Here is a 19,995-nt window from a genome sequence, read left to right on the forward strand (position 1 = left end):
AACAAATTATTACAGCATGAGGAAAGTTCTGAATGAAAATGATTGTTCATGCGAATACCAGAAATATATCTTGTCATAAACTCGGGCCTCCACATCTGCTTCACCACCAGAGGATTCTTTATAAACAGCCTCTTTAATTTTATCTAACAGCCTGTTCGCAGACATGCAGTCCAAAAATACATCTCCTTTTCCTCCTCGCACTATCCTGAGCTTGGCAGGGCACCAAACATGAGGTTCAGCTCCTAGTTCAAAAAAGCCCTTCTTTAAGCATTGACTCTGAGCTTGATTTAATAAAAGTTCTGTTCGGCTTCCTCTGGGCAGCCCTAATGGGATGCAGAGCCCTGCACCTCTCGGGGGCTGCTCCAGACCTGCTCCACGTTGGGCAGCAAGATCATTTTATGGTGAAATGAAATTACTCTGCAATGGAGTTGGGGAACAGACTAGTGTCTTCTCTGAGGGGTACAGAGCTTCACTTTGAATCCTCCAAAAATGGGAGTGAGCGGGCATTGTGTGAAAAGCAGAGCAGAAGCCACAGCGAGGGATGCCCTGGTGCTGCCAGTACCCAGGACCCCCCTCATGCCAGCCCTGACTTCCCCAGGGGAACAGAGGGAAAAGCATCAAAGCTCCTAAAAGAGCTTCCAGCCCGAGTGCCCAGGCAGAAGATGCATCTGCCAGGTCCGCAGCGTGTGACTGTGCTGCTGAGCACTGGTAGGTGCTCCTGAAGGAAAGACCAGGTGTTTTTCAAAATAGGGATGTTACAGTGGGGTTTGCTCCCAAAAGGTCCCCCCAACACAGTGGGGTTTGTTCCCAAAAGGTCCCCCCAACACCAGCAGCAGAAAAACCACCTTCGTGCCTCCTGACATTGATGTTCCCAAGCGCCACACTGATTTTGTGGCTGATGATTGCCTAGGAAAGCTGGAAGGGGTATTAGCTGCCTTTTAAGGCAAGGGCAAAAATGGGTGATGGTGCCCTAGAAGATGAAAAACCTCCCCACTGCGAGGGCTGCGCCATATTACAGGCCCTACCTTCCACAGAAATTAGTGTGAGAAACACTGTGCAACGTAGCATTCACTGCAATACAGGGTTTAGTGCTAATTAGTTGGATAATTGAAAACATTTAAGAATTATCCCATTTGACAAATGGAGGAGTGGATTTTAAGCATCAAAATTTGCAGCGATAAAGAAATATTAATGACCTGGTGCATCTTGATGTCCAGTGGAAGGGGATGTTTAATAGTTTCTCCTTATGGTTCGGTTGTTTATTTAAATTACTTGGAAGCTAAACCAGCAGCAGACATAACCACTACTGTTGGGGGGGGCGTTAATAATAAGTAGATTTTATTTAGCATTGCAGCAATGGATTAAATGGAGTAAAATAAAGAAGGGAGGAGTTTTCTGAGTGTTCAGCGAGGCAGGTCCCATTGCCAAGATGTGGAGGAGAATCAGAAATGCCCCAGAGCCCATATAGTCACACTAATCGAGGCAAATTAGTAGCGCAGGTGTGAACAAAAGGGAACCACTGCTTTTGGCAAAGGATGCTGCAGGTCTCTAGTGATGGAGGGGGACTCTCTCACTCTCTCAGCTGGTGCGGGAGATGCTGGTGGCACCCTGGTGTTTGCTGTCACCTCCTGGGATGTTTTCTGACTGGTCCTTGTGGTCGCGCCAGGGTGGCTTGAGAGCCTTGTGCTGTTCCTCTGCTGGTCCCCAATGGTGCTTGAAAGGGAGAAGCAGGTTTAGCTGACATGCTGCCCAGCTGTGAGCCGCAGTACACTGATCCTTCCTTTAATGTGCTACAACAGAGATGTAATTCAGTTGTAAATTAGACAGCATATATTGGAAATCTTGCCGTTTTGTAAATCACATTTCAGAAGGTATTTTAGCTATATAAGCATCCACTCACTGGCAGTATCAAAATGCTAATGGTACCTGTGCATGCTCTGCAGGAGTTCCTGACATAACTGCATTTTACATCTCCCTAGCACGGGTTGAGGTAACTCCAGCTGTGGGGTACACATGGATCTTCCTGGCATCTCTGTTTTTGGCCAGTCCCATGGCCAGTGGGGTCAAACGGAAAAGCCACTTTTGAGTGAAGAGGCTTAGAGGGGAGCAGGATGCAGGCAAGCACAGGCACCGCTGCCCAGGTAGGTGGTGGATCTGCCATCTTTTGAGAATTCCCCAATTTGGCTAGTTGAGGCCCTGGAAAAACCCGTCCCTCTCCCTTTCAGCCTCAGTTACTACACCTGGAGCTTGCAGGCAGTGACAATCTGTCTCTGAGCATTTACAGGATGCCCCTCAGAGCCCCCCTCGGGCAGAGATGCTAAAAGCCTTCTCCCAGCAAAGCCTGGAGGAGCCGGCTTGCCCCAGCCTGGCTGACGCTGAAGTAGGAAGGAGGGTAGGAAGAAGGCTTGAAAAAGTCACACCGAGACTGCAATTTCCAAACCAGTGTGAAGGAACTGGATGCCTTAACGCCCTCCAGCTTAAACACTAGGTCTTGGCTGTTAATAGAGTATGTTGTAAATGTAGCATTTCCTTTACCTAATCATGGACAATTAGGGGGAGGGACTCGTTAATAGCCAGGGAAAAACCTTTTGTCTGCAGTGGCGGTTCTTCCCCATGGGTTGCTGGTGGAAAAGAGCAGTTTGTGGGCAACCTAAGGCAATGTGGCCATAACAGCAGCAAAAGCGGAGGAAGGGAGACTCAGCCTCAGATTAAGCTGAGACAGTAAACAGAGAAATAACAGTTCTGAAACATCCATAGTTTTCCTGGATTCATTTCCTCCTTTCCCAGCATTTTGCTGAGCACTACAGGATTCAAGCCATTATTATTTTAAGAAGTTTTTTGGCTTTTCTGCCTGCAAAAATAGTCATCACTTGTAAATTGAAGGCATCGCTGTCTTATCTGGTCTGCAGCCAGAGGGGCTGGAAGCAATAGAAGAAGTGTGAACTTTCTCCTTCATCTCAGAGAACATTAACTTCAAAGCCCAGCCGTAAACTTTCAGATGTAATGACTATTTGTCCAAAGGAGAAACATATCAGCTTGATCAATGACTGAAAGGTATAAAACACAGAGATTACATTTGCTAAACACTTGTGAAAAGTACGTGGTTATACTTGGGTATGTGGGGGGGTAATGATTACCGAATTATTTGGGCAGGCAGACCTTAGGGGCAGAATCAAAGGTTGTCGTGGTTTGTTGTAGGTCCAGCATCGAGTGGTTTCTGTCCCCAAGGAGGCTGGGCTGCCATGTCAGAGCTTGCCTCAGCGTGCCGTTGGGTGCAGACCTTTGTCACTGCGTGGGGACCTTGTGGCTGTGTTGGCAGCCGCACCACTCCGATGCTTTTCCCAATAAACTGTGGGAGAAAACTTCTCTTTCAGCTGCTCAGGCAAAGTGTTTAAGTCCCACCAGCACCTTCTCTTGTGTCCTCACTCAAGCTGTGTGAGCACTGACCAGAGGAAAAGCCACCCTGGGCACAGCCGCCTCAACTCCTGAGCATTGCTGAGCTCCAGGGCGCTGGGTCCCTGGGCACCGAGCCCAGGCAGCCAGGCAGGCATGCTCAGAGACTTCAGACAATTTTGGTGAGATTCCCCACATCCTTACTTTTTTTTTTTTTTTTAAAAAAAAGTTTTCCATTCTTCCATTGAAAATTCCCTGGAAAAAGAGAGTAAGGATGTATTTTTGTTTCCATGGCTTGCATATGAGGAATCTGGAGGGAAGAAAATTTACATTATGTGACTTTTTCCCCTAAGGTATCCACTGCACATGCGCTTCCTGAGAACATCTCTTGTTCCCTCAGCCATTAGGGCTCACATGAGGAGCCCAGACTCCATCCTCTTCCTGTGTGGTAAGCGCATGGTCCTTGTCCATGGCACACAGCGCTTGGGGAGATCACTGTGTAGGATTAATCAACTGTTTGGTGAAAGCATTTTTAAAAAGAAGTAATTGGGAGAACTTGCTGCTAGGCACTGGCTCCTGCTTTCTGGGGTTCTGGGGCTGGGGGATGTGGTCCAGATCTTTGTGGTTCCTGCCCGAGGACGGAGAGAAGAAAGTGCTGGTGTATGAAGAGAGATTTTGAAAGGTCTGTAACATCTTCTGCCAACATCTTTTTTGAATCAGCCCTGCGTGAACAAGCGAGAGCCCAGGAGAACCGTGTCATCCTTGCAGGAGATCCGGGCTCACTGGGGTGCAGCTCTGCATGGGATGAGGATGGAGGGCTGCCACCACCAAGGGAGCATCATCTCGCTTGCGCTCTGCCCTGCCTTGGCCTGTCCCCTCATCCCTTTGTGAGGTATCAAAATATCACTATAGGGAACCAAAGAGCAAAACTGAGCCCTCCTTGATCACCATACATGCTTTAGTCCCCAAATCCCTAACCCCAAAGAAAACCTTTAGCAAAAAGACAAGAAGCAAAGGCAGAAACTACTCTCCTTACACCAGTTTGCATCTCCCAAAATGTGATGTGACAGGCAGCCTGCCGGCAGCAGGACCACAAGCCAGCTGGGCAGAAGGAGGCACTGACAGGAGACAGCACTGCGCCGCTGCAGTGTCCTGAAGGGTGATGGCAGTGGCATGTCCCAGGAGGCAGACAGAAAGCAAGAGAAACAGGTAATCATATGAAAAGATTAGCCAATTTAATATGTCTTGCTCCTCAGTCTTTGGTACACCTTCTTTGTTCCATTCAGTGTCACGGCCATGGGTGTCCTCTGCAGGGGGGATTTTTGGAGTCGATGGAGCTGGGCGTCCTCTGACCAGGAGGTGAGTTACCAAGTGGCCTTCTCCAGGCCATCCCCTCTCCCCCTTTGGCATCCCAAACCGAGTTCCTCCCAGCACTCTGGGGAACAAGCTTCAGGGACAGCCACAAAGGGCTGGAGCTGGGGGTGGCAGTGGGGTTGAGATGGCATACTGGAAATGTAAAGCACAACCACATGCTGAATCCATCTGGTCATCCTCCTCCTCATGGCACATCACCTTCTCCCCCCCTACGCCCCTTGGTCCCAGTGGAGACCTCAGGGACAAGGACAGCTAATGGAGGGCAGTGGTGGGGAAAGAGGAGCAACAGGGGGGACAGATAAGTCATTTCTTTTAAGGGACAGCTGGCTTTACCCAGATAAAACCAGTGCAATGCCAGCAGATCCCACATTCAAAAGATCCCCAAGAGTGTTGCTGGAGCACAGTGCTCATCTTCCCCCGTAAGGCTGCTGTTCGAGGGAGGGCAGCTGGCTGCTTGGCTCGTTTTCCCCTGTAAAGCTGTACCTATGCTTTGTAGGTGTGTTGTGTATTTAAGTCTGGTCTTTGCAAAGGGATCCACTATAACAATCCCCTTCCCGTGCATGCAGCCCATTTTCTATCTCTACCAGATCAGGTCCTGGGCTTCAAAGCACACGGGGAGCAGTGACCCGTTTTATTACATGGTCATAAAGCAATGGCCCTTCTCTGGTTCTGTATAAATAATAAATAGTAGATATATTTGTAAATGGAGGCCTGCCAGAGACTTTGAGTACGAGACGTGAGATTTACTCTGAAAAAGGAAGAAGAAAACAAGAATCCTGACAGCTTTCTACCTGGCTGTGCAGCTGCGCTGAAAAAGGTGCCCTGCAGATCAAAGGGAACCCACTCCTGTTCTCCCCAGGTGCCGCAGCGCTTTGCCTGTTAGACCAGATATTAGTTATCAGGCAGCAACGCTATGAACAGCGCAAATGTGCACTTTGCTCTTCAGATGCTTTGAAAGCCAGAAGGATGCCAGGGTAGATTTAGAGAAGCACATATGGATGTGTTGCCTTCTCCAGCCTTGCACTGTTCCTTAAAATCCTCTGTTGCTCTGGATGAAGACAGACAGCACAGCTGTGGACAATCACAGCTGTAGAAGCATAATTGCAATTGCTGTCTGAGAGCTGCTTAGTGCTTCTGATAATCCTTGAGACCTGCAGCGAGTGACTACAGTACAAACGAAGAGTATTTGGGGGCAGGGATACAGTATATGAGCACCTATGCAGAAGGATTGGAAAAAACCACCTCCAACCTTTCAGCGTTTACATTTCACTGAAGGAAAAGATGCGCTGAGGCACAAGCACAAGTCCAGGCCGAAGCCCAGATTTCCCCACTCTGGGATTTCAGTCACTTGGAAAGCATCTCTGAGGCAAAGTCCTATACAATGGCTTATCCTAAAGGCTGAGATGCCACCATAGCTCAGCTCTCAACCTAGTCACTGGCTAGAATTGCACCACCAGTCCACTGACAGCAAATCCCACCAGTTCACTTCATATGTTCAAAGGGGTGTTCAGCTTCTGGGGAGGTAACGGGAAGGTGACGGCAGTGAAGTCTCATGTCAGTGTCGGGAACAACTGTGTTTCAGCAAAACCTCCCTCTAAACCCCATACACTGTGTAACAGATGGCACATCTGTTTCTATTTCCACTGTGATCTCACTAATCACTTTTTAAGAATCTAGCATTCAGGGTTATTAATCAACATGAGCTGAATTACAGTAAAGGTTCCTACAGCAACGGAAAAATCCCATGCAACTCCCTTTCCCCAAGTTATCCTTTTGGATAGCAGGGTTTATCCTCTGACTGAATTCTGCCCAAAGCCCTGTGATCCCTGCAAAGCCAGGGCCTCTTTCCAAAGAACTTCTGCCTCTTCTGAGTCTTTGTCTATTTGACAAGGCAGATCTGCCAATAGCTGATTTTTCTGTTCAGCAGTCAAACAATCATGATATAGGTGAACAAACATGATATAGGTCAACCCCAAAACCCTCACAGCAATGAAAAGGTGGATTCCCAAGGAGATCTTGTCTTCAGCTGCAAGGCTTATGAAGAAAAGCTATCATCGACTGTAATCCACTGCCTACGACATCATAGGCTCAAAGCACCTAAGATGCAAGTTCAAAACCCTTCTGTTTCTCATACAGAAAAAGATTTGAAAAAAGGCTTCCTAAAAGCAGCATCACACCCGGTGTGCCAGGCAGCACTAGGGCCATGTTGGAACTGGAGCGCAGCAATGCAGGAGACTGGCTTAGCCTGACAGTGCCTATGCTGCTCAATAAAAGCAGGCCAGGGCAGCGTGGCAATGCTGGGCTCACAGACACTGCACCTAGAGCTTGCTCCCTGCGGAGAAAATTTGTCTTGGAAAGAGCTACTTGGAGTGATCCAAATCCAAGCCTGAGAGTTAGCAGAGAGTCCAGTGGAGAATGAGCAGAAGCCCAGGGCTGGAGTCCATCCCCTCTTTGCTGGAGATGTAGACATGCCCGTCAGATGTACCTACACTGTCAGAAACAACTTTCCAGCTGACTCATGGGTCCTCATCCTTGATCGTCCCCATTGTGTCAGTTAGCACATGCCCATGTTCTCCTCTGAAGTTGGACAAGCAGCTCCCTCCAACCACCAAGAAGCACTACTCTGGGTACAACTACTCCCTTCCCTCCTCCAGCATGGTCCCACCAGCCTTTCCATCCTCCAGCGCTCCTGAACACTCTCATGCTCCAGTCCAGGGCCTGCAACACACCCTGACTGTTTTACACTATGGAAACCCAACACTGGTGAGCTACAGCATCGTCTTCATTATCACAGGCATTTTGAGCTGAGGTTAAAAAAAAACCCTACAAAAATACTAGGTCTCTCTTGGGTCCATAGGCACAACACACAGGGACAAACTGAGCTGGAGTCAAGTGCCATGTCATTCAATCAAGGCCAACCTACTTTACGTGGGCTGGCCCTGAGCAGGTGGACACAAGCACTCTCAACTACTACCTCCTGGCTCCCAGGACAGCTCTCTGGGGCAGGGAACTTAGCCTTGTAGATATTCTGCTCTATCTGGTCCAATAAACAATGTAAATAAATAATTCATACAACATTATACCCTGAGCAGGAGGATTAGGAGAGCTCTGTTGCAGGCTGGCCCACAGCCTGTGATTTGGCCACGGTCTTAAGGTGTAGCACATGTCAGGTAAATCCTCACTCCCGTTGAGGTAGAGAGGGCCTTCAAATATCTCTCCCCAGTGCTACTTGTCTGGACTTTCTTGTGATATCAACTTCAAAAAAAGTCAAAACACATCTCTTCAGAAATATCAAAGCAAGACATTTTGATGTTTCTAATTTTATAGGTTAAATCTGATTAATGGATTGCACTCCAATTGGCAGATAGTTCTGATCAACCAGAAATTGTGCTTTTCAACTGTTCTTCAGAAATCCTTGGCTCTACTTGGACCCCCCCTCCCACTGCCACAGGAGAGGGCAGGCATGTTGTAGGTAATACTTGGTGTACGGATCAGCTCTGCTCTGGCTCTAATGTAACCACCAATTGGTCTCACCCTCTGCCAGCTCTTCTGCTTGGAGACATCTTCAGTACTCTCCATCTCTTGCTGTGGGCAGCTTCTTCCTCAGCCGCCATCAGAATGGCCATGTCAATATTTGGTTATGTAATTTAATTTCCATATTGAGGATTTTTAGTTATGATTGGTGTTTCTATGTCCTTGCTTTCAGGACACAAATCTTTATGATCCCATCAAGTTATACCACCTATTGTCTGTGGATAGGTCTGTTATATTTTTTACCTTCTTAGGGATAGGTACAAACACAGCAACGCTAATTCTTATTATTAGGACATGGCAATGGGTCTCCATGGGTGGCTTGGCTGAGAATGGCCACATGTCCTCTGAGGACACACTACTTGGTCCTGATTTTTTGCTGCATCCATCACCATATGCACCAGCATCAGTCAGCAGGGTCCCACAAAGCCCACTGGAGACATTACAGGCCATTAAAATGGCAGCCTTGGCACTTGTAGGGCTAGCACTGCCTGCAGGGTATGAAAGCCATGCGTTCCCAGTTGTGCTTCTTTTAAAGCTGATTTGTTTTAAGAGGAATTTCACAGTGCGCAGCTGGCAGTGGCAGCCAGCAGACATGGCAGTGTCTGGGCTCCACTTCAAGATCTTCAAGAAGTCTCTGGGGCTGCTGGGGGACTCCTGGAGCCCTTTGGGGACCACCTGGGTGATGCTGTGGTTGAGGATGCTGCAGCCTCCAATGGGCCCTGGCCAGCCCCTGTGGTGCCAGCAGCCTCGGCCCAGGCTGAGCTCCTGAAGGAGGGTGAAGCTCTACAAAATTGGGGCTGAGGGACACTGGGGACCTCCTGCCAGGGTCAGGGAGATGCTTGGCTGCCCCAGCCCCTCAGCAGAACCTAGAGGATGTGGCAAGTGGCAGCACTGGGCGATTCCCTGCTGCAGGGGACAGAGGTCCCCATCTGCTGACCCAGTCTGGCATCTAAGGAGGTTTGCTGCTTGCTGGGGCTCTGGTTTTGCTTTTCCATGAGTCCACCAATGAAATGGCCAGGGGAGACCTGGAGCACATCAAGCATAGCTACCTGTCTCTGGGGGTGAGGGCCAAGGGCATCGGGTCCCTGCTGTTTTTCTCCTCAATCCTGCTGTTGATGGGGAAGCGCTTCAGGAGGAGTGGATGGATCCTGTGGTGCCACTACTGGTTGTGCAGCTGCTGTTAACAAAGATTTTATTGCTGTGGGTCTCTTTGAGGACTGAGGACTACTGGGAGGGGATGGGATCCACCTCACCAAATGGGACAAAAGTGGGCCAGCAGACTGGCCAACCTGCTGGGGAATAACTTCAACATAGGAACAATGGGGGAGCAAGTTGGCAACCCACCATCATGTGAGGAAGTGCTGGACCAGGTTGGCAAGGAAAGGGTTCAGTGTGATGTGGACTGGAGACACATCATAATCAACAAAACAGGGCTGAAGGGGGAGAACCTCCGCACTATCTACACAGATGAGGAAGTCCCTATGGGAGAACTTCATGGTGGAAGCTCTCATACCTACTCTGGGAAATCTGCACGACTGGGTGCCCCTCTGAAGTGCCTGTACACTAATGCACATGGCATGGGGAACAAATAGAAGAAATTAGAGGTCTGTGTGCCATTGCAGGGCTACAATCTCATTGCGATCATGAGTTGTGGTGGAATAGCTCACTGCTATGGATGTTGCCAGCAATGGACACAGGCTCTATAGGAAGGATAGGCTGGGTAGACAAAGTGGGGGATTCCCTTGATTTGAGGGAACAGTGGGAATGCATGGAGCTCTGCCTTGGATGGATGAGGAGCCAGCTGAGAGCTTATGGGTCAGGATAAGTGGGCAAACAAACATGGGTGTCACTGTTGTGGATGTCTGCTGTAGACCACCTGATCAGGAAGAAGTAGTTGAGGTCTTCTTGAGGCAACTGGAGGAAGTGTCCTGTTTGCAGGCCGATGAGGACATGGGAGACTTCAACCATCCCAATACCTGCTGGAAGGGCAACACACCAAGGCACAAGCAATCCAGGAGGTCTCTGGAGTACACTGATGATAACTTTCTGACACAGGTGATTGAAGAGACAACAAGGAGAGACGATTTTTGGACCTCAGAATCACAAACAAGGATGAAATGGTGAGGGATGTGAAGGCTGGGGTGGCCTTGCTTGCAGTGACCGCGAGATTGTGGAGTTTAGGATCATGAGAGGAGGGAGTATGGCAAAGAGCAGGATCACAACCCTAGATTCAGGACACTTTAACTTTTTCAGACTGCTGCTTGGAAGAATCCCATGGGATACAGTCCTGGAAAGAAGAAAGGTCCAGGGAAGCTGGTTGATCTTCCGGGATCACCTTCTACCAGCTCAAGAACGGTCTATGCCCAGTTACAAGACATCAAACCAAGGCAGCAGGAGGCCTGCATGGATGAACAAGGAGGTCCTGACAAATCTCAAACACAAAAAACACAAGGGTGGAAGCAGAGTCAAGTAACCCTAGGAATATTATAAAGACACTGTTGGAGTGTGCAGGGATGGAGTTAGGAAAGCCAAAGCCCACCTGGAGTTGAATCTGGTGAGGGACATGGAGGGCTTCTATGGCTAGAAAATGTGGGCCTGCTGCTGGATGGGGAAGAGGGAACCTGGTCATGCAGAACATGGAGAAGGCTTAGTGAGAAGAAGGTGATTGGGAGAAGTCATTTTGTTTTTATGAAGGGGAATCCATGCTTAACCAACTCCACAACCTTCTATGATGAGATGACCAGCTTAGTGGATGAGGGAATAGCAGTGGATGTTGTTTATATCAACTTTAGCAAGGCTTTTGACACTATCTCCCATGACATCTGCATAAGTAAAATGATGAAGTATGGGCTAGATATGTGGACAGTGAGGTGGATGGAAAACTGGCTGAACTGCCAGGCTCAAAGGGTGGTGACCAGTGGCATGAAGTCCAGCTGGAGCCCAGGCACTGGTGGAGAACCCCAGGGTCAATAATGGGTCCAATACTTTTTAACATCTTCGTTAATGACCTGGATGATGGGACAGACTGCACCCTCAGCACGTTTGCAGAGGAGGAGGGAAGTAGGGGTTGATGCACCAGTTGCCTGTGTCACCATTCAGGGGGACCTCAGCTGGCTGGAGAAATGGGATGACATCAATCTCATCAAGTTCAATGAAGGGAAAACTCCTGCCCCTTGGAAGAAATAACCCCATGCACCAGTCCACACTGGGAGCTGACCAGGCTGACAAGCAGCTTTGCAGAGAGGATCTGGGGCTCCTGGTGGACAAGCTGACCATGAGCCAGCAATATCCCCTTGTGGTAAAGCAGGCCAACAGCCTCCTTGGCTGCATTAGGAAGTCACTAGCAGGTCAAGGGAGGTGATCCTGCCTATCTGCTCAGCACTGGTGAGATGCATCTGGGGTGCTGTGTCCAGGTCTGGGCTCCCCAGTACAATAGAGACGTGGACATACTGGAGTGAGTCCTTCAAAGATGACTGGGATAACTGACATGAGGAAAGGCTCAGCGAACTGGGGTTGTTGACCCTTGAGAAAAGAAGGTTCAGAGAGGATCTTAACTATGTTTAAGTACCTGATGTTCGGAGAGAGTAAAGAAGATGGAGCTAGGTTCTTCTCAGCAGTGCCCAGTGACACGACAAGAGGCAATGAGCACAAACTGAAATACTTTTTTACTGTGAGGGTGGTTGATCAACAGAAGAGGTTGCCCAGAGAGGTTGTGAAGTCTCCTTCCTTGGAGATACTCAAAACCTCACTAGACATGGTCCTGGTCAACGAGCTTTTGCTGACCCTGCTTGAGCAGCGGGCTTGGCCTAGGCAATCTCCAGAGGTCCCTTCCAACCTCAACCATGTTGTGATTCTGTGAGATTCGTTTTAAATCTCCAGCATAAAGCACAGTTATTTTCAAGTATTCCATCAATTCTCACCTCAGTACAGGAAATTTGGCTTTCAAGTCCAACAGCACATTGAACCTTTGCCAAACCTGTGAGCCCAGGGTTTCAGGAGAGCTTTAACAACATAGCAAACCAAGGAGGTACAAAAGGTGCCATGCAAGTCAGATGCTTCTACTACAACAACCATATGATCAGAAGTTTCTCAAACAAACGCATTTGCTGTCAGGACAGAGAGGAGCCAAGTCAGTGTGATTCAGGTTTTTAGAGTCAATTTTGTAAAGTGTCAGAAGGAGTTACTTAGTGCCACCCAGTGTTGGCAGCTAGAAAAAGGAAGGTTTAAATATGGTTACAACTGGGTGTAGCCCAGTGAAATGGGAAAAATATCCCTGCTCTTGCTTTCTGTATCAGGAGTGAGTAATTCCACAGAAGCTCTGCAGCACCGAGGTCCAGGAGATAGCTGTCCTGCAGCTGAAATGTGGCTTATCTGTCTTGTTAAAAAAAAAATCTTCCACCTTTTATATTCACTTTTCAAAGCAGCTAATCAGTTTGAGAGGTAGATGGCCTCTTTTGTCACAAGACTCACTCCTCTAGTCTGACATCAGTCTAGAAAGTCGTGCTGACTTCTCTGGTTAGTTGTTCAGAAATTTAGACGAGAAACAACTATGTAAGAGGTGTCTCTTTCCTAGGATAAATAGAGTACAGTTAAAACATTACCTTTTTCCCTCTTTATCTCAGATGTTGCATGTGACCTGCCTTTTCCTTGAAGTCTTCCAAATTACACAGGATCTCACATATATCAGACATGGAAATAAATACTCTGCCAGTTATGATCTTTGGATGACTGAATAATTGCTCTTACACTTTTGTCCTTCAAAGGATTATATAAAGCTGGTTAAGTGTCACAGTCCCATTTAACAGACACGGAAAGTGAGGTGCTGAGCAGGCACTGTCCTCCCCATCGCAGCGGAGAGCTGGGTCCTGGCCAGGAGGGGATGGAGGGGACCCAGAGCCCAGAACCCAAGTGAGAAAGAGAGGAAGGGGAAAACAAGGCACTGAGATGACTCAAACCTGCCAGACACTGGTGGTTGAGGGGATCCCAGGGTTGTGGCTTCACCTGTAGTGGCCACGGCACAGAAATCCTCCTTCTAGGATTTTTGGGTCCTTTACTCTGCCCTGAAGTAGTCTTGTTGCCCAGAGAAAAAAAAAGACAACAGCAGTTTGAGTGGTTCTCTGCTGGGTTTTATTATTTCAGCCCCTAGAAGACAGAGGTTCAAGGAGAAACTGACACAGAACTTTATCTCACTTTGATACAACAAAAACCAACAGCAAAGTGAAGGGTGGTTGCCCTCTGAAGCAACCTCCCCTCCATGAGGTGCCACAATGGTTATCCATGTTTCTGGGTGGGAGGAATCCCTACTGACATTTTTACTTTTTTCTCCCACCCATGGAGCCATCTCCCAGTCACACAGCCAATTCCTTGGATTTGTGCCTGCTGAAAACAAGCTTCCTTTCTCACTTACCTTTCACTGAGCGCTGGGAAACAGGCCAGGCAGTGAGGCCGCAGGTCATGTGCTGAAAACTCCTCTTCTGTGGGGCCAACACACTCGGGGTGGTTTTTTCTTCTCTTGCCAGTCCCACAAGGTTCCTGGAGGACCTGGGAGCTGGGCTGGCTCTGCTGGCTCCTGTAGGAAGACCTCTACAGTCATTAATTACATCTGCATGTCTCACTAGGGCCCCACATGTCCTAGGTGCTCTCCACAGCTATGAGATTCCCTGTCCTCCTCCGACAGAGCTCACAGTTTAAAACCCAAGGTGGAAAATCACTAATTCCTGTGACGACTGCTCAGATGTGCCTCAGGAATTCATGAAAAAGAGAATTTTCCCAAAGAAGGGCCACAGGACACAGTGAGTACAGAAAGAGTTGGGTGGAGGAAGGAGACCAGACACATACAGCATTCATGGAAATATATCCGTGTGCATCCCCCGAGTTAGGAAGGTTTACAATGACAGACAGTCCCTGCTCCAGAGGTTTTACAGTCCCAGTGATCAGGATGAAATAGCAGGAAGGGGAAAGGCAGAAGCAGGAGACCTGGGAGTCCCTATGTTACACAGAGCAATTCTGCTCAGTTCGCAGGTCTGAGGCATTTTTAAGCCTATAAATAAACTGGGGACGTTAATGATGCCATTAATCTCCATTGGCTGACGTCCCAGCTATTTTCAGTGGCGAGGTTACCTTGCCTCTCCCAGCAAAAGTAGGTCTCGAGGGGAGGGTTGGGCGAGCCGTGGGGACGGATGCTGTGTGCCCGAGGCCTGGGGCCACCGCCCTCGGCGGGAGGACACTGCTGCAGTCCTTGGCAGCGCATCAGGAGGAGGTGTCCCAGGCGCTAGCCCTCCTGGCTCCCTGCCTGGAGGGAAACACACAAAACCAGTTGTCAGGTAATAAATGACGAGAAAAAGTGCTCCCAGCTGCAGAGGGAAGTGCATGACTGCTCCTGCCTGCAGCCCCCACAGTGGAGACCCCTTCTTCATCTCCTGCAAGGAGATACCCCTGATGGAGACCCTCTGCTCCTCTGGACATCCTGGGAGCCTGCTCCCTCACCTCTGCCTTTCCAAGGACAGAAAGTGGCAGGGCTCATAGCTACAGGAGATGGGGGAGCACAGGAGGGGACAGGCCAGGGGGCCCCAGCACACTAGCTGAGGGCAGGGAGTGGCTGGGGTGCAGGTCCCTGGGGAGAACAAGGTCTACCCTGAGAGAACTTCTCGCCCATCACTCACACCGATAGTCAGTACTTCCCTCATAGTCAGAGAGAGAAAAGATGTCCCTTTCCTTTCTACCCAGGGAGAGCAGGAATGTCATAAATTTAGACGGTAAAAGGTGCTTTTCCTCCTTCCCACAAACACCAGGGGAAAAAATAAAGAGGTGGATACATGTTGCTCTTCCATTCTTGTATAAAGCTGATTTGAGGTAGGTCAATATATAGGTGCCCCAACACATCCTTGCATTGTCATGTATTGTATGGCAGAAGAAAAGCTCTTGTCTCTGCTCTTTGCTAAGGTCTCACTGTGGGATCCCCTGAGGAGACCAACACCAGGACCACACCTGCCAGGGACGAGAGTGGCCCAACATCTGCCCTCAGTGATCACACTGCCCCCAGAACTTGTTTGGCTGTAGATGGTATGGACCCAAGGTTCATCTTACAAGTGTACCTTGCTTTTGCTTATTTTATTATTTCTGTTACAATATGCCAGAAAAAATGAATTCCTAAAAGAAAATGAAGGTCACATTTACTGGAAATAGATGCCTTTGAAAACCAAGTCTGCACGCTGCTTTCCTTTGACCTACCTGCTCAAATTTCCAAGATGGTCAGATACTACCACATGTGGTTAGAGAAATGAATGCTCCTGTACCACCAGATAATAATGCTGACCAAGATTTTCTTTTATCTTCTGCAACAAGCTCAAGAAGTTGAGACATTCGCTACGTAATATCACAAAAGAGTTGTTCACATTCTGGTCCCAGGTGACATTTGGCTACTGTAGCTGTTAGAACTTACTCTCCTGAAGCACTCAGTGGCACTGGACTCAGTTTCCCTATCTTCTCAGAAAGCACACACTGGTTTTTGTTCTTTGTGTTGCTCAGTGTTGTTTCCCAAATTCTTAACACCTATAGTGGTCTGGATGCCACTTCCTTATAACATATCAACTAGGAAAAAATAAGAGATATTTGGGTGTTTTTCTCACTGTAACAATGACATTTTCGGGCCAATTTCACTCTGGAAGATCCAGCCCTCTTGACCTGGCTTGCAGCTCGCAAATAATGCAACCTGTTCTCCCTCAGGAACTGCTATGAAACACATTTAATTTACTTGGGTTTTGTTGTTTTGCCTCAATTATATCCAGTGGATAATCTGAAAGCACTGTTAATGCTATAGCTTCCACGCTGCAACTGCTGTCTACTCTCTTTTAGGGGTCATGCAGAATATGACCATTTGAAGGTCTCCGGAGGCCTGGGAAGCATGTGCATGGCATAAGGAGGCAAGGTTTGGTGCTGCATATAGACAAGCAGAGACATAACTGGATCCCGCACTGTGCATTGGATCTGTGAAGGGGAGCTATGGACTCACATGTTGATGGCAAGATCTGAGACACCAACCCCTGTGATATCCTACTATATAGTGAACAGGAAGTTTCCCCCCCCTTAATGAACTTCCATAGTGTTAAGCCATTTTTGCTATGCCTTTGCAAAGGCTCCTTTTTGGTCCCTACTGCCCATATCTGGAACTCTGGGGAGCCTCTCAGCCCCATCGCTCACTCAGGACACTGCCCTTTTGGATGTGCTAATGCAGTGCAGCAGGGAGCAGACACTACAACAATTCTTTGTCTCCACGGAGGTGTCTGTTAGTCACATCTCCAGCAGCTTTGGCAGACTCGGTGCAGTTATTATTAACTCCTAATCGCTACTTGCTGACTTTGCTGGGTGGTTGCCAGGATGGGAATTTTCTTTATCAATGGAATTTCATCAGTTGGGTTTGCTTGCCATGCATCAGTTTGCCACATTTAGAGATACAGCCATCTAAATTCTATTGGTATAAACTGGAGCAACATCAATCTCAGTAGAGAAGTGTGGAAAAAAGCCCCTCAAAAACCCTGTTTTACTCCTGGTATTCTGTGTCTGGAGAAACAGCATGTTCAATAAGAAACCAGCTTGCAATTGCAATCTGGCACAAGATGCACAGAGATACTCCAGACAGACTTAACATTCACCTTGACAAAGTAATCAACTTGTCAAGCGAAGGAAGTCATTGTGGCCAGAGTGGTGATGGAAGGTAACTAATATTCTCCATCTGCAGCATCAGGCAATTAAGGATTTAAAATATTACAAGAGAGGAAAGCTGAAATGTTAGAGAAGAAAACATATATACAGAAGTGGAGACATTAGCAACATGTAAAGGCCAGAAAAATGGAAAAAAAATGCCAGAAATGTTTCATATTCAAATGAATAACAGCCTCAAATGAAGTGGTTAAAGCTTGTTGCATATGGTAAAAATACAGGCTAAGCCAAGCAAACGGTCTCAGGCTAGTAGCACAGAAGATATTATCTCCCTAGAGCAAAAAAGGCATCTGTTTATTTATCTTGGTTATGAAAATGTCCTTGTCAGATGTTAACCATGCTGAGGTCTCTCTGGGCAGGTCACTTACTTCCTCCCAGCTGCAGAGGAGACTGGTAAACCAACACATGATGCATCTACCCATCCTGAGCAGTCATCCCCGCTCTTCCCAGAAGTGCTGAGCTCCCCGAGCGGTCTCAGAAGTCCCAGTCCTTCCTATGCCTGGAAAATCCTGCTACAGGAAAATGCGGCTGCTAGTAGTAGCAACATTGGTAGCCTGTGCTCCCCTGAAGCCTCACCTCTACAGAATCACTCTGCGGGGACGGGGTTACATAAAAAGTGCCTTTAATGGCAATACCGGCTAAAATAATTCCTTCCTACTGACCCCGCTGCTCATTCACCCCAGAGCATGGTTCCTGCTGGCCCAGCCCTTCCTGGCAACAAGAGGGGAGTGCTGAGAACTGGGGCCCAGAACTGACCAGTCTTAAATGAAATCCAGCAAAAACTTGTTGCTGCTTAGAAAAAACCCACCAAACAAAGAAAAAACCTAACTCCGGGAGTTCCCTGCTTGGCACACCAATGAAGGGGTGATGCACTGCAGCTCAGAGGTAGGAGGGAGCAGCTAGAGCAGGGATGGGCATTGCTGCCAAAGGTTAGTCTCAAACTATGTCCACTGTTTCCACATTTCCAAAAGGAAAGAGTGAAGGGTGACAGTGTCTCAGACAGGCAATAGCTGGAGTGAGGTGGAAAAGCTGAGCCCCACACCAAGGCTTAAGTGAAACAACGCATGCAACCACTGACTGACAGCACTGGTGTCGCCAGGAAGGTCTGAGGACCCACACCTGATCTGCACGTTTCAGAGACCAACAAAAGCAGTGATTCATCAAAGTCTCTCTTGTTAATGTTGACAATTAACTCTTATATTTGCCTGGGAAAACAGGTCCTGGTGTCTTTCCTCCAGGAGGCTCAGGTACACCCTGAGTAGGAGCCCATTGTTGCCTTCTGTAGGACCAGGATGATGCTGTGCTGGCCAAGCAAGAAAATGAAATTGCTCCCCTGGTCCTAAGGGAATGTTGAAGAGACTATGGGATTCAAGAACCCTGGAAATGACCACTGCTATATAAACCTGACATTTCAGTATGCCCTGAAGCAGCAGAGCTTCTTACTGCTGCTGGTCTGAACAAGACTGCTTTAGCTAGTTTGGGTTTCTCAGTGTACTAGAGGAGACATTAGACAGTTGTGAGATTCAGTCTCTAATTAGGTCCCTGTAGTGGTAAGATTGCTTCCTTTATAATCACTCAGTGGGAACTCGTACTTTATCCTCTGTACTCAAATTTTTATTTCTTTCACCCTCATTTTCTATCCAAAGCCTGCAGTCTCCCAGTTCACTGGATGACAGCTGCAAAAGCCTCTGACATTCACTTTAAGGACATTTCGTTTCAGCTGCTTCACATTTCTTTTTGACAAGCTCTTCTAGCGATATTTACTGCAACTAATGAATTAACTCATGGCTGGACCACTTGCTAGTCTTTTCAATCCAGCACTGTTTTAAACCTTGATTAGCTGGTTTGATTTTTAAATCTCAGAGAACTGCTAAGTCCAAGCTGTCCTGCAGCACAGGGTGATCGGGAGATGGTTCCCAATTACACAGAGCAGCAGCCACGGGCATTAGGCATTAGGGGGGACTCCACCTCTTCAGCAGGTAGCAAACCAGTGTATTAACCAGAGGAAGTAGTTCAGTTCACAGGGAACATTATTTGGATAGCTGGAAAGAAAGACTCTTACTAATTTAAGGGTATGTGAAAAATGATGCAATGCAACATGCACCACATTTCACAAGCATCTTGCACAAGTGATATTAACAAATGCACCTTTCTCCACATTTTTGCATATCCTCTTTTCTGTTTCTAGCTTCTGAGCACATCCTTAGCAATGAATAGCAGTCCAGAGTTTCAAATTAGGATCCTTATCTGAGTTCCTACATAAAGTTAGTCTGATCTGTATAGATTCTGTCCTCTCAAGTCCCAAGATACTGACGGGGTCTGCAGGTGTTCAACCGTTGAGGCAGTCAGGTCATTTTTATTTTGGCCACTAACTGTGGGCGTAGGCACCTGATTTTCAGTGATATGACTTTCAATTTTAAAATTCTGTCTTGAAGGTAAGCAGAAAACTGGAATTTGTAGCCCAGAGCCTGGGAACACAGTAGTCATGTAGTTGCCTAAGTTCAGGCTGAAAAGCCAATGCACATGGAGGCAACTTGTCAGACAACTTACCACAAAACAGGAAGTTATTAATATCAGAGTCTCAACTGACTTGAGAGTCAAACAATATCAAACAGAAGGTGTCTCCCCTTTTTCCTATTTATCTCTTGCTATTTTAGAAACCAGGGGAGACAAAGAGTTAAAGAGTTTCTCAGTTTGGTGCTACAAGGCAGTGAAATCGAACTGGCAGACTGCACATCACCACAGTAAAGATATGGCATCTCTCTCCTCAAGACTTTAAAGCTTTTGCTGTCTTTTTAAACAAATAGGCAACCTACTTTGAAATGATGGAGTGGAACACGACAAAATAATGCAGTGCAACGGCATGCAGGAATTTAGACATAGTGAACAATAAATGAAACTACAGGGGAGGGTAATAGGCTGGCTTGGTATAATTATCTTAGGAAAACACTGGAACTAAAGAACTTTCTCCTGAGA

The 19,995-nt window shown here is 47.7% G+C and overlaps 1 long non-coding RNA gene across 3 annotated transcripts in view; it reads right to left on the reverse strand.

Annotated features, from left to right (window-relative positions):
- Positions 1-1,310: 1,310 nt before the first annotated feature.
- LOC141939683 (uncharacterized) overlaps positions 1,311-19,995 on the reverse strand; it is a 71,007-nt gene continuing 52,322 nt past the window's right edge. For 2 of the 3 annotated variants that reach the window (XR_012627694.1, XR_012627695.1), the window contains exons 4-7: positions 14,422-14,593; positions 13,709-13,870; positions 13,257-13,371; positions 1,311-1,790 (exon numbers count right to left, since the gene is read on the reverse strand). This is a non-coding gene — a long non-coding RNA (uncharacterized LOC141939683). The remainder of the gene's footprint in view (positions 1,791-13,256; positions 13,372-13,708; positions 13,871-14,421; positions 14,594-19,995) is intronic. The other variant, XR_012627696.1, reaches the window with a different exon arrangement.

Source organism: Strix uralensis, chromosome 2, assembly GCF_047716275.1.
Source record: "Strix uralensis isolate ZFMK-TIS-50842 chromosome 2, bStrUra1, whole genome shotgun sequence".
Classification (NCBI taxonomy): domain Eukaryota; kingdom Metazoa; phylum Chordata; class Aves; order Strigiformes; family Strigidae; genus Strix; species Strix uralensis.